The sequence below is a fragment of the Mytilus californianus genome, unplaced genomic scaffold (assembly GCF_021869535.1).
Source record: "Mytilus californianus isolate M0D057914Y unplaced genomic scaffold, xbMytCali1.0.p SCAF_13, whole genome shotgun sequence".
Taxonomy (NCBI): Eukaryota; Metazoa; Mollusca; class Bivalvia; order Mytilida; family Mytilidae; genus Mytilus; species Mytilus californianus.
Genome location: NW_026262615.1, coordinates 23,125,132 through 23,136,030, shown reverse-complemented (window position 1 = coordinate 23,136,030; position 10,899 = coordinate 23,125,132). Strand labels below are relative to the sequence as shown.

The window sequence follows — 10,899 nt, the reverse complement described above, 5'->3', positions numbered from 1 at the left end:
CCTAATCAAATGGTAAAATCAAAAGATAATGAGTAAATACATTTTTTTTTGTTCTTCGTTAAAAAAAAAGATGTCATTTAAATTAAAATTTCAGATTTATAATGAAATAATTTTCCTAAGACATTTAAATTAAAATTTAAGATTTATAGTGAAATAATAATTTTCCTAAAATTTTTACATTTTCAAAGCATTGTAGTTGTCAGATTATAGAATAACATAGTACTTGAAATTGATTTAAACTCGTAGTCTAGTGCATGCAAAGTTCCAAAGCAAAACATTCTTTATCTTCCGAGTTTTGGTGTAGACTTAACAAATATCAAATGATCATTTCAGAAATACATTATGCTTGTAGCGCTGCATGTCTTTACTAACATATAACAAAGTTGCTTATTGGTGTTTAAGCAGTAGGGTTGGTTATATCTTCTGTTTGTTTCAGTTGTTCTTTGGATGGTTCTTTGGTTTTGAGGTATTTAGGGTGTGGTGTTTACCATTCGAAGGAATCTATATATGTAAATCTGAAATGAAAAATATTTGATATTTCTAGTCATAAAAAAAATAATCAAATGTTTGAGCATAAAGCTGCTTTGAACTTTGAATCTGTACGATTTTCATACTTTCTTTAATTTCTTATTTTCAAAATTGAAAATGAATATCTTCAATCAAAATCAAAATCTAAATTGTATTTGACATATTATGATGAAATGGAAAACTAGAAAACATATTATTGTACCTTTTTATAACAGTTAAGCCATAACGAAAATTCTGCCATACAAAAAAGAATTAAGGATGATTAATCTACATTTATTATAGAGTAATAAACATAATCGCAAAGGTTATTAATTCTTACATGACTGAAAGCTTGTACAAGTCTTAATATATAGTGAACAATAATAAATTTCTATGATATATATATATTATTATCACTATTTTACTGAATTTTCCTTTGATCTTACTGATAATTTCCTTTCTCAGCATAGTAGAAAGATATGGAAAGTATCTCTAGAAACTAAGGCTGCACTTGCCATTGTCAATGTAAATTTCAACGTCGTCATAAGCAAAATAGCGATAAACAGATTATCATTGGTCGTCTCAACTTGATTGTTTTTCTCACTTTCACGGTACCCGGCTCAAGGGAGAAAATCAATCACGTTGAGATGACCAACGAAATTTATAATGATTTCCAATACCCTTAAAACTTCATTTTGAGTTATCTGAAACTATCATCATCTCCAAGTGAAGAGTTATCTAACTTATCAATCCCGATATCTTACAGTAGTTATCTCCCTTTGCTTCAAGCTTCTCAACCTTGGGTTAATTTTCAACTCTCACCTTCAACACTAGGTTTTCATCCACAGATTCCAGACATTTAATGATAACTTCATTATGACGAGACCATAATTGACAACTGGTATTAATGTTTTAATTTTACTTGTTATTCCCATTTAACAATTGCTCATCGTAATTTGTAAAATTAAATTGTCTTGAGTTTAAGCATTTCTTTGTAAAAATTTCCTGTTTAATAGAAAATTAATCTTTTTAACTTCCCAAGCCATTCTGTGATCAATATATTAAAGGATAATTTTGTCCAGCTTCTTGAAAATTTTTTCTTTTTTGCAATCAAAATTATTGACAGTGAGCAGGATCATTTCAAGATCACAAAAAAGGAGCTGAAAACTGGTCTATTTTATTCTATTTATCATGTGTACATGAAAAGGAGTAGATTGTACAACACAAAAATTTCAAATTTCAAATCATAAGTTTATTGAAATATAGCTCATTTTATACAATTTAGATCTTTTATTGAAAAAGGTATTAGACTGATCTTAACCCTATCATACCGTTTGAATTACAACATAAATTAATTTGCTCCTTGGTATCAAACCATTCTATCTTTTTCAAATTTGGTAATTACAATATAGGTAAAACACTTGCCATCATAAAATACTTTAAAAAAATAAAATAAGTAAAACCCAATTATCAATAACTGACTGCAGCTATTCTTCATTGGATCCTTTTTGAAACTCATGACCAGACAAAGAGTAATCTAAGAGCTTGACTCTTTAACAGGGATCCAACTTTAGCCTCATTAGTTCAAAGGAGTTTTCCATTAGTCCATAACAATTAAGAAATAATTGTTGCAAGCTATACTTTATTGTAGATTTAACATGGGTAGGCATTATATACGTGATTATTTTTGCCTGAGCGATAGCTTACAATCAGTTCTGTTAACCAAGCAGTTTTAGATTTATATTAGACCCTGTTTCAGACTTTGGGGATTTAATCACTAAAAAAGTTAAAGATAACCAGACTATTTTAGATTTAACTGGTAATCTGTTTTCTTTTCCCGGGAGCAAAAAAGAGCTGATTCCTGTAAGTCTGTATATTGGCTGCTTCTGGTTCTTATCCATTTAAGGAACCAATGATTCCAGAGAGTGCAGTAACCTTGCCTCAGTCCATTATTGTCAAGATATCAGTGATTTTCCTTTTTTCTGACAAAAGTTATTGAAAGTAATCTTACATAAAACAAATTTTGATATAACCAATCAAAAATGCTATCATAAATAATCTGGGAACAAAAAATTTTACTTTTTCAATTGTAAATTTTGCTACTATTTTTCTTTCAAGTATAAAACTAAAGTAAAAAGTAAAAATCTATTTTATTGAAGTATTACGTGCCATTTGAGTTATGAAATTAATTTAAATTATAAAGTATTGAAATTAATTTTTATTATAAAGAATCAGTATTTATATCATTTCTTTGAGTTCATAATTTTTCTTTCTAAATTTTTTTTATTAAATCTAAAGATTTCATACTTGATACATATAATATCATTTTGCATCATATTTGTATTTTTTCATTTCAGCTTCTTTTTCTTGTACCACTGAAACTTCACAGAATAATTGCGTACATTATGAAATTGTTTGAGGAATTTCCCTCCATTTTTCCCTTAATTCTGATCTTGATGATTGTTTTCCAAAATTTTCAAAGATGGTACTGATTTTGTGTAATCAACTCCTGCAGTTTTCAATCTCAATCTTTTTAACTTCACACAATGATTGTACAAATATTTAAATTGTCCACTTGGTACTATGGAATTGTTTGATAATTTTTTTCCTGACTTTGGAACTAAGTAATTTTTCATCAAAGGTAAAATAGATAGTTTTTAACCCATATCTTTTGGAATTCACAGAGATTTTGAAAATCTATAGAGGCTTTTACAAATTTTGGGACTATACATGACTACTATGTACATGTGTAGTAAACCTTGAAAATGAGATATTTTTTATTAAACTATGCTTCAAAATATTTAAAAAATGTTGATTTATATGTGTTTATTATACTATTACTACACTGTACTTTTTTTCTTACATTTGTATAAGTATTTTCATATCAGATGTCTGGTAACTTATATAAAAGCTATTATCTAGAGCTCTGTAAATAAAAAAAATGTAAACATAGTTCTAAAATATACTTTTAATGAGTGGAAGAAATTGTGGGCTATAGAATACATTTCGTAAACTATCAAAATACAAGTTACCTGTTTAAAAGCATGTCTGGTATTTTTAGAGTACTTTTTAAATGAATTTAATAAATTATTTGTATTTTAAATTGAGAATTTCTTCAGTTTCCGTGATTGGAAAAATAATGTAAGATGCCTTGGAACATTCTGGTGACTATTGCACATTTTATAATGTACAATGGAAAGGACATTTCATTACTTATATAAAATGGATTCAGTGGACTGATTAGCATAAAATACTATGATGGAAAACCTTTGAAAGCAGCCAGGATAGCAGCTCCAAGGAAGATGGTAAAAATAAATCTTCAACCAAGTCTGAGGCTTTACCAAGAAATTAAGAAGGCAAGTTTATTTAAGCCAAATATTTGTATACATTTTCTAGAAATATGCGACAAGAGCATATTAAGACAACACGCCAGCGCACCCTTCTGATGCATGCAAAACACCATTGATGTATTAATTTTAATAAGTTTTATAATTTAAGTTACCATTTTCTTGAACAAGATTTTGATCAAAATATTTAAAACTTCAAGGGGAGACAAGTACAATTAACAGCAAGATTTGTTCATTCAATGGGATTTAACTGTTACATTTGCACATCACTTTTGTGCAGTTAAATTCCAAACAAAAACCTTTGACTTGTTTTATTTTTATTATGTCAAGTTTTCTGTTTAGTCAGGTTAATAGTTACTCCTTGCTATAGATCAATGACATTTTGTATTTATTTGCATTACTAAAAAATTATCGAATTAATTAGCAATGTTGCTAATCATCAAATGTTTTTCATTTTCCGCTGCTAGGCGAGACATCTCTGTCAACAGTTTATCTTACAAACTTGTGTTGATACTATTGTGTACATTTTGTAAGAAATCAGAACATTATATAGTGACTTTATATTTATAGAGAAATGGATTTGTAAAATATATAATGTGTCTTTTTTAATTCTTTTTAGGTTCTTCTGTGATATGTTTTCATGGTGTAGGAATAAGACTTGGTGGTCTAATACAGCTAATATGAAGGTATGTACCAGTATGTTAGTCTTTTGAAAAAAGAAAAAGTATTATAAAATGTATTTGGAAATAGCATGTGCTCTAAGCGTGAAGGTTTGTAGGAGTTTGGTAAGAAGTCTTTGTTTTCTTTAATTGCCTTTAAAGGAATAAATTTAATTATCTGATTTGATTATGTAAAAGTTTGTTGGGATGCTGGTTTGCTGTTCTCAACTATTATTACATATTTATAGACTTTTATTTAATTTGCCACTGGACATTTAGCAACCAACAATCAAATGAATCAATCATTCAAAATATGGAATATACATACAGTATATCAAAAATGATCCTTTTAAACAATCTTGAATGACTAATCATTTTATTTTTCAGGTTAGCATCACAGCTTGTCTGTAAAGATTGAAGCTGGGAGTGGGCATTGGAGCTGACTTTTATGGTAAGAACCAATACAAAAAATAAACAATATGTAAAAAAAGAAATATGTTAGACATCTACCATTGACTTGTTTTTCATCCTTTTCTGCTAATAAAGACTGGTAGTTCAAAAAATATATCAGAAATCACTTTTAAACAAAGTAAGAGAAAGGTTTTATGAATCATGATTATAATGACCAGTTATTATTTTTCATTTGATATTGTTTCAATTTTCAGATTTTGACAATTATGTTTAATTCTGTATATTTCTTTTTCAGGTAACTGTGGCTGCATAAAAGGGCTCTGTGATTTTACTGTAACAGTAAAGAATGTAATTCAGACTATTTTTGTGTATGTTTGAGAAAAAGTTTATAATTTTTACAAAAAGAAAAAAAAAATTATGTACAGGTTCTCCATTTTCAACAAGATTGGAAGTTGTAGGTTAATAGGTCTCTGAAATTTCAAAAATTACTTTCTATTTTCTGTTCATACTCATGTCTAGGCAAAACACTTCCTGTAGTTTAAGAATGGAGAATCTAAAAAAAAGAAAAAAGAAAAAAATGTTCAATTATTGAAATGTTTTTTATTTTTGAAAATTGTAATATATTTTTAGCCGAGTTTATAACAAAGGGTATATTATTTTAAGAATATTTTACAAGAAGCATAGTTGAAGAATATCTTGATGAAAGTAGATTGATTAATTTTTGGTATTTAACACCACTTTCAGCATGATTTGCTATATCTTGGCTGCCAGTTTTTATTTGTGGAGACAGCCTGGTGAAAACATCCCCTTCAACAGAGAAACTGGCAACTCTAGTCAATTAAGATTGACGTTAAACACACCTACAATGTGAGGGTTCAGAGTGTTGACAGGCTAGTGATACAGTAGTTGAACTACTTTGACCATTCAGTCAGCATTACTCCATCCACACTAAATATGTTATTGAAATGTGTTGAATTTTTGTAATTTAATTATTTTTTTATTTTGATTACCGGTATACTATTTATGTTTTTTTGTTGTATATAACAAAGATGTGGAGTTCTAACAGGGTGAATTTTAGGTCAAAGGGAGGTAATTTATTATACTGTGTTTAACTTCAAATACTTGAAATTCCCTCAATGTTAGATTTTTATTTACTTGGATACTCACATTTATGCACTTTTTTACATATCAGATGTTTTCTAGATAATAGAAATTTAGGGTGGGAAAAATTATGTGTCACTTAGAATAATTACGTGAAATTTTTCATTAAGTTTATTAATTGAAAGTGCATCTGATATTTTTTATGTATGTTACTTTATTTTCTAAAAACAAATGGACACAACATAGATTGACAATAAGATATTGAGAAGAACCACCTTGTCGGCCAGGATAGCAGCTCTTAGGAAGATGGTCAATTAAATCTTCAACCAAGTCTGACTCTTTACCATGAAAATAGAAAAGGCAAGTTTATTTTAGCCAGATCTTTTAAGATAACAGACCCTTCTGAAATATTGCATTTAAAACACCATTGATGAATTAATTTACCAGTTTAGTATTTAAAGATACAAGATACATGAACAAGATTTTCTATTGAAATATCAATAGTAAATCCTAAAAATAGTCATTAAACTTCAAGAAAAGACCAGTACAATTTAAAACACGATTTTGCATTCAATGGGAGATAACTTTGTAAAATATTCAGATATTTTTTGTGCAATTAAATTTAAATCTGACATTTTTTTACTTTTCTATCTTTTATATTGATTTAAAAAAAAATGATTTTATACATTTTGTCAATTGTCTACCTGCAATAAGAAATCAAAACAATATTTAGTAAATTTTAGGTTATCTGTAACACATAAATTGATTTACAAAATGTATAATGTGTTGATTATAATTTCATTTCAGGTTCTTTCTGAGACATGTTTTCATGGTGTGGGAATAAGACTTGGTGGTCTTATACAGCTAATACAAAGGTATGTACCAGTATGTTAATCCTGTTTTGGAAAACTCAAATGTATTATAAATATTTTTTAGAAAAACAAGATTTGAACACTTAAAAGATTTTTTACAGGAATCTACTCTTATTATTATATCAGTAACCAAATAAGAGTAAAGTTTAGGTTCTGAATTGCTTACATAAAAATGTGTTGGCTTGTTGGATTGCTGTCTCATCCATATGTTCTTGACATATATTGCTGTCTCTTGACATATATGTAACACTCAGAAACGTGTCCATCCCCCCAAACGTGTCCGATTCCCCCAAAAGTGTCCATATGACGTCACTGAACTAAAAAACATGTCTAGGTGCTAAAGGGCGCCAAAATGTGTCTCTTTTCATTAGGACGCCCAATCGTGTCCATTTTTTTTTTTTGGGGCGTCTGTTTGGCTGTGCGGGATGTAAAAGTACGATGCCATATTCGGTCAAAATAAGGATGTTAAATCCGAAACCTCGTGTATGGAAAGTGCCTTTATTATAGACCTACTTATTGTATCTAGTGTTAATATGTTCTCGTCCTGAATATACATAAAATATTTGCCACTGGACGTTAACCAACCAACAGTCAATCAATTTATTGTCTGAAATATGCATGAAAAAATTGCCACAAAACGTTAAGCAAGCAACAATCAGTTAACTTCTTTCACAATTAATTTCGTGTATACGTAATGTGCCAGTTAAAACAATGATGCACATTAAAAATTACTTAATGATACATGCAAATTTATTCCTCTTGTTTATGTCTTTTTATTGATGTTCGAAACAAAACTACAAAAATAAAACAAAATACCAGTACACACTTTGAAGAGCTGATAAAAGAATCCGTGATATCTCTTCAAACATCATTAATATGCATGTAGTTGGACATCAGCGGAGTATATTAGTACAAAAGAATTCACTAAGTAAACTATAAATTTAACCGTACAAAACTAATTAATTGCAATTTTCAAGTTCGCTCTAAATATGCATGGAATATTTGCCACTGGACATTAAGCAATCAACGGTCAAGAATTAATGTATATGTTGCAAATAAAACTTGCAATTATGCTAAATATAAACAACCGGCGTTGAACGAACTAATGCTATAAAAACGTTTGGGAAATATTAGTGCTAAAAGCTTTGAGACGTTCTGGCGTTTAAAACTGGACACGTTTTGGCGAATAACAATTATCGGACACGTTTCAGCAATTTGGGATTTCAAGGACACGTTTGGGGGAATCGGACACATTTGGGGGGATGGACACGTTTGAGAGTGTTACATATATAACACATTTTAAGACTATTTCTATTTAATGATTTGCCACTGGACCTTAAGAAACCAACAACCAATCATTCAATCTATTCAATATACATACATAATACCAACAAAGAACCTTTTAAACAGTTTTTATACGCCCATTTACGGGACGTATTATGGTATACCCTTGTCTGTCCGTCCTTCGTCAACATGTCGGACATTAACTGAAAAACGCTTTAACCAATTTGCATAAAACTTTGGTGAATTGTTTATATCTATTGACATGAGCTCCCTTTTGTTTTTTATAAATTTTAGATTCTACGTTTCCTAGTTTATGGGGTTTTATTCATTAAAAAAAGGGAGGTTTTCCAGTTTTCGGACAATAACTCAAGAATGCTTTCACCAACTTGCAAGAAATTGTGGTGAATTGTTTATATCTATTGACATGAACTCCCTTTGGATTTTTATAAATTTTAGATTTTACATTTCCGAGTTACAGGGTTTTATTAATGAATTATCATTTTATATTTCAGGTTAGCATCACAGCTTGTCTGTAAGGATTGAAGCTGGGAGTGGGCATTGGAGCTGACTTTTATGGTAAGAATCAATACATACATTTATGAACTTTTCATCCAAGAGCATTTTAAAGCCCAAGATTTTTGTTAGGCACAGATGTAAATCTTACATATTGATGTCTTCTTTACTTATAGTTGAATAAACAATTTAGAAGGAGATATAAAGATATATAAGGGAAGTCAAAAAGTGTAATGTATAATGCGAAATCTTGGGATTTCAGTTTTTTTGTTATCTATAGTTGTCCCCATATATGAAAATATGTAAGTGTGGTATGTATGCCAATGAGACAGCTATCAACCAGAGACCAAATGATGTGGATGCAACTAAATGTCGCCCTATGCCTTCAACAATGAGCAAAACCTATATTGTATAGTTAGCTATAAAGGTTCAACATGACTAAATGTTAAAAAATTCAATCAAGTATGTTAATAGCCTGATATACTATATATAGCTATAAAACAATGTTAAAAAGATATTTGTCAAGACATCAGCCAATGACTTGTTTTTCATCCTTTTATTGCTAAGAAATACTGGTACTTTAAAATTTATGTAAACAAATCACTTTATAACAAAGAAAAAGAAATGTTTTATACATTATAATTGTAATGCTCAGTTAATTATAATTGTTTTGCATTAAATATTATTTCAATTTTCATGAGTAATGTATATTTCTTTTTCAGATAACTGTGGCTGCATAAAATGGTTGTGTGATATAACTGCAACAGTAAAGAATGTAATTTAGACTATTTTTGTGTATGCTTGAGAAAATGTTTATAATTTTTTTACAAAAAAAAAAAAAAAAAATATGTAAAGATTCTTCATTTTTAACAAGATTGGAAGTTGTAGGTTAACTTGTATTTGACATTACAAAAATTCTTTCTATTTTCCGTTTATACTCATGTCTAGTCAAAACATTTCCAGCAGTTTAAGAATGGATAATCTAAAAGAAAAAGAAAGAAAAAAGAAAAAAAAAATGTTCAATTATTGAAATGTATTTTTTTTTTTGCAAATTGTAATGTATATATTTTTGCCATCTTTTTGTTATTTTAGGATTTGAGATACTTTCAAATTTTACAAGTTACTTTATACATGTAGTTAATGCAATTAAATCTGCAGATGTGAATATTCCCACTAAATTTCTTAGCAAATTTTAATTATTTTTGTTTTTTTTAGCAACATTTCAAAATACCTTACCATAGCAAATGCCTCTCTAGTGTAAACTAAAAAGATGAATAATGGTCTGCAGTAAATATATCCCCTTACAACCTTTTCTTTCATGTTAAGAAGTTAGCAATATATTTTTTGCACTTTTTTTGTCATTTTTTGCTGATTTTGGTTTGTAACCAAGGTGATATTTTTTAAAGAATAATTTTACAAAAGGCCATACCTGTCAACTGACCCGTATCCTGCGGGTGTGACCCGAGATTTTCACAACTCTGAGGGGTCACCCGGAACACCCCCCGGGTCATTAAATAACCCGGGAATTCCAAAAAAGGGCCTGTTTTCACCCGGATTCCTAATCCTTCAGACTGATTTCATAAGTGATTTTCCTTTGAACAGTGTTGAAATACGGGCAAATTTGTAATTCTCCATGGACAAGAAGTTCAACTAGCTGTGTATACTCAAATTAAGTGACCCATTTCAGTGCATGGCTTCACTTGACAGCTTTGGTGTCAAACACACTGTTAATTAACACCGATTACCTTAGCTTTAGGTCGTAAATAATTTGTGTATTTCAAAGTTGTTTTAAAAACAATTTGAGTTACTTCCCCTTTTTTTCACCTTTCACAATATACTCTTTAAACTAATGTTTTTTGGTAAAAAGATTAAATCTAAAATAAATTGAATGCAAAAACATATCATAATAATTCTTTTTCTATTTTTGTACCTAAGAACAATTAAAAAATAAAAATTTTGAAAATAACTTTTTTCATCTTTACCTCCTTTAATTGTTTAACTTTATTTTATTATACTCTAATATCAACATTTGATAAGTCTAGATGCTTAAAAGCTGCACAGATGTTTGTAAAGAAGAAAACAATACAGTAGTTGAACTACTTATAGGACCACTCTGCCACCATAAGTCGATCAGTACGAAATATTTTATTGAAATGTGTTAGATTTTTGTTATCAATCTATTTTTTAATTTTAATTGTACTATTT

At 29.0% G+C, this 10,899-nt stretch overlaps 2 long non-coding RNA genes across 2 annotated transcripts; both read left to right on the top strand.

The window, feature by feature from the left end:
* Window positions 1-4,471: 4,471 nt before the first annotated feature.
* Window positions 4,472-5,398, top strand: LOC127723389 (uncharacterized). Its single transcript, XR_007992057.1, has 3 exons — window positions 4,472-4,540; window positions 4,901-4,964; window positions 5,220-5,398. It is a non-coding gene; the product is annotated as an uncharacterized LOC127723389 (long non-coding RNA).
* Window positions 5,399-6,820: 1,422 nt separating this feature from the next.
* Window positions 6,821-10,587, top strand: LOC127723388 (uncharacterized). The gene is made up of 3 exons (XR_007992056.1): window positions 6,821-6,900; window positions 8,694-8,757; window positions 9,417-10,587. It is a non-coding gene; the product is annotated as an uncharacterized LOC127723388 (long non-coding RNA).
* The last annotated feature ends 312 nt before the right edge of the window (window positions 10,588-10,899 follow it).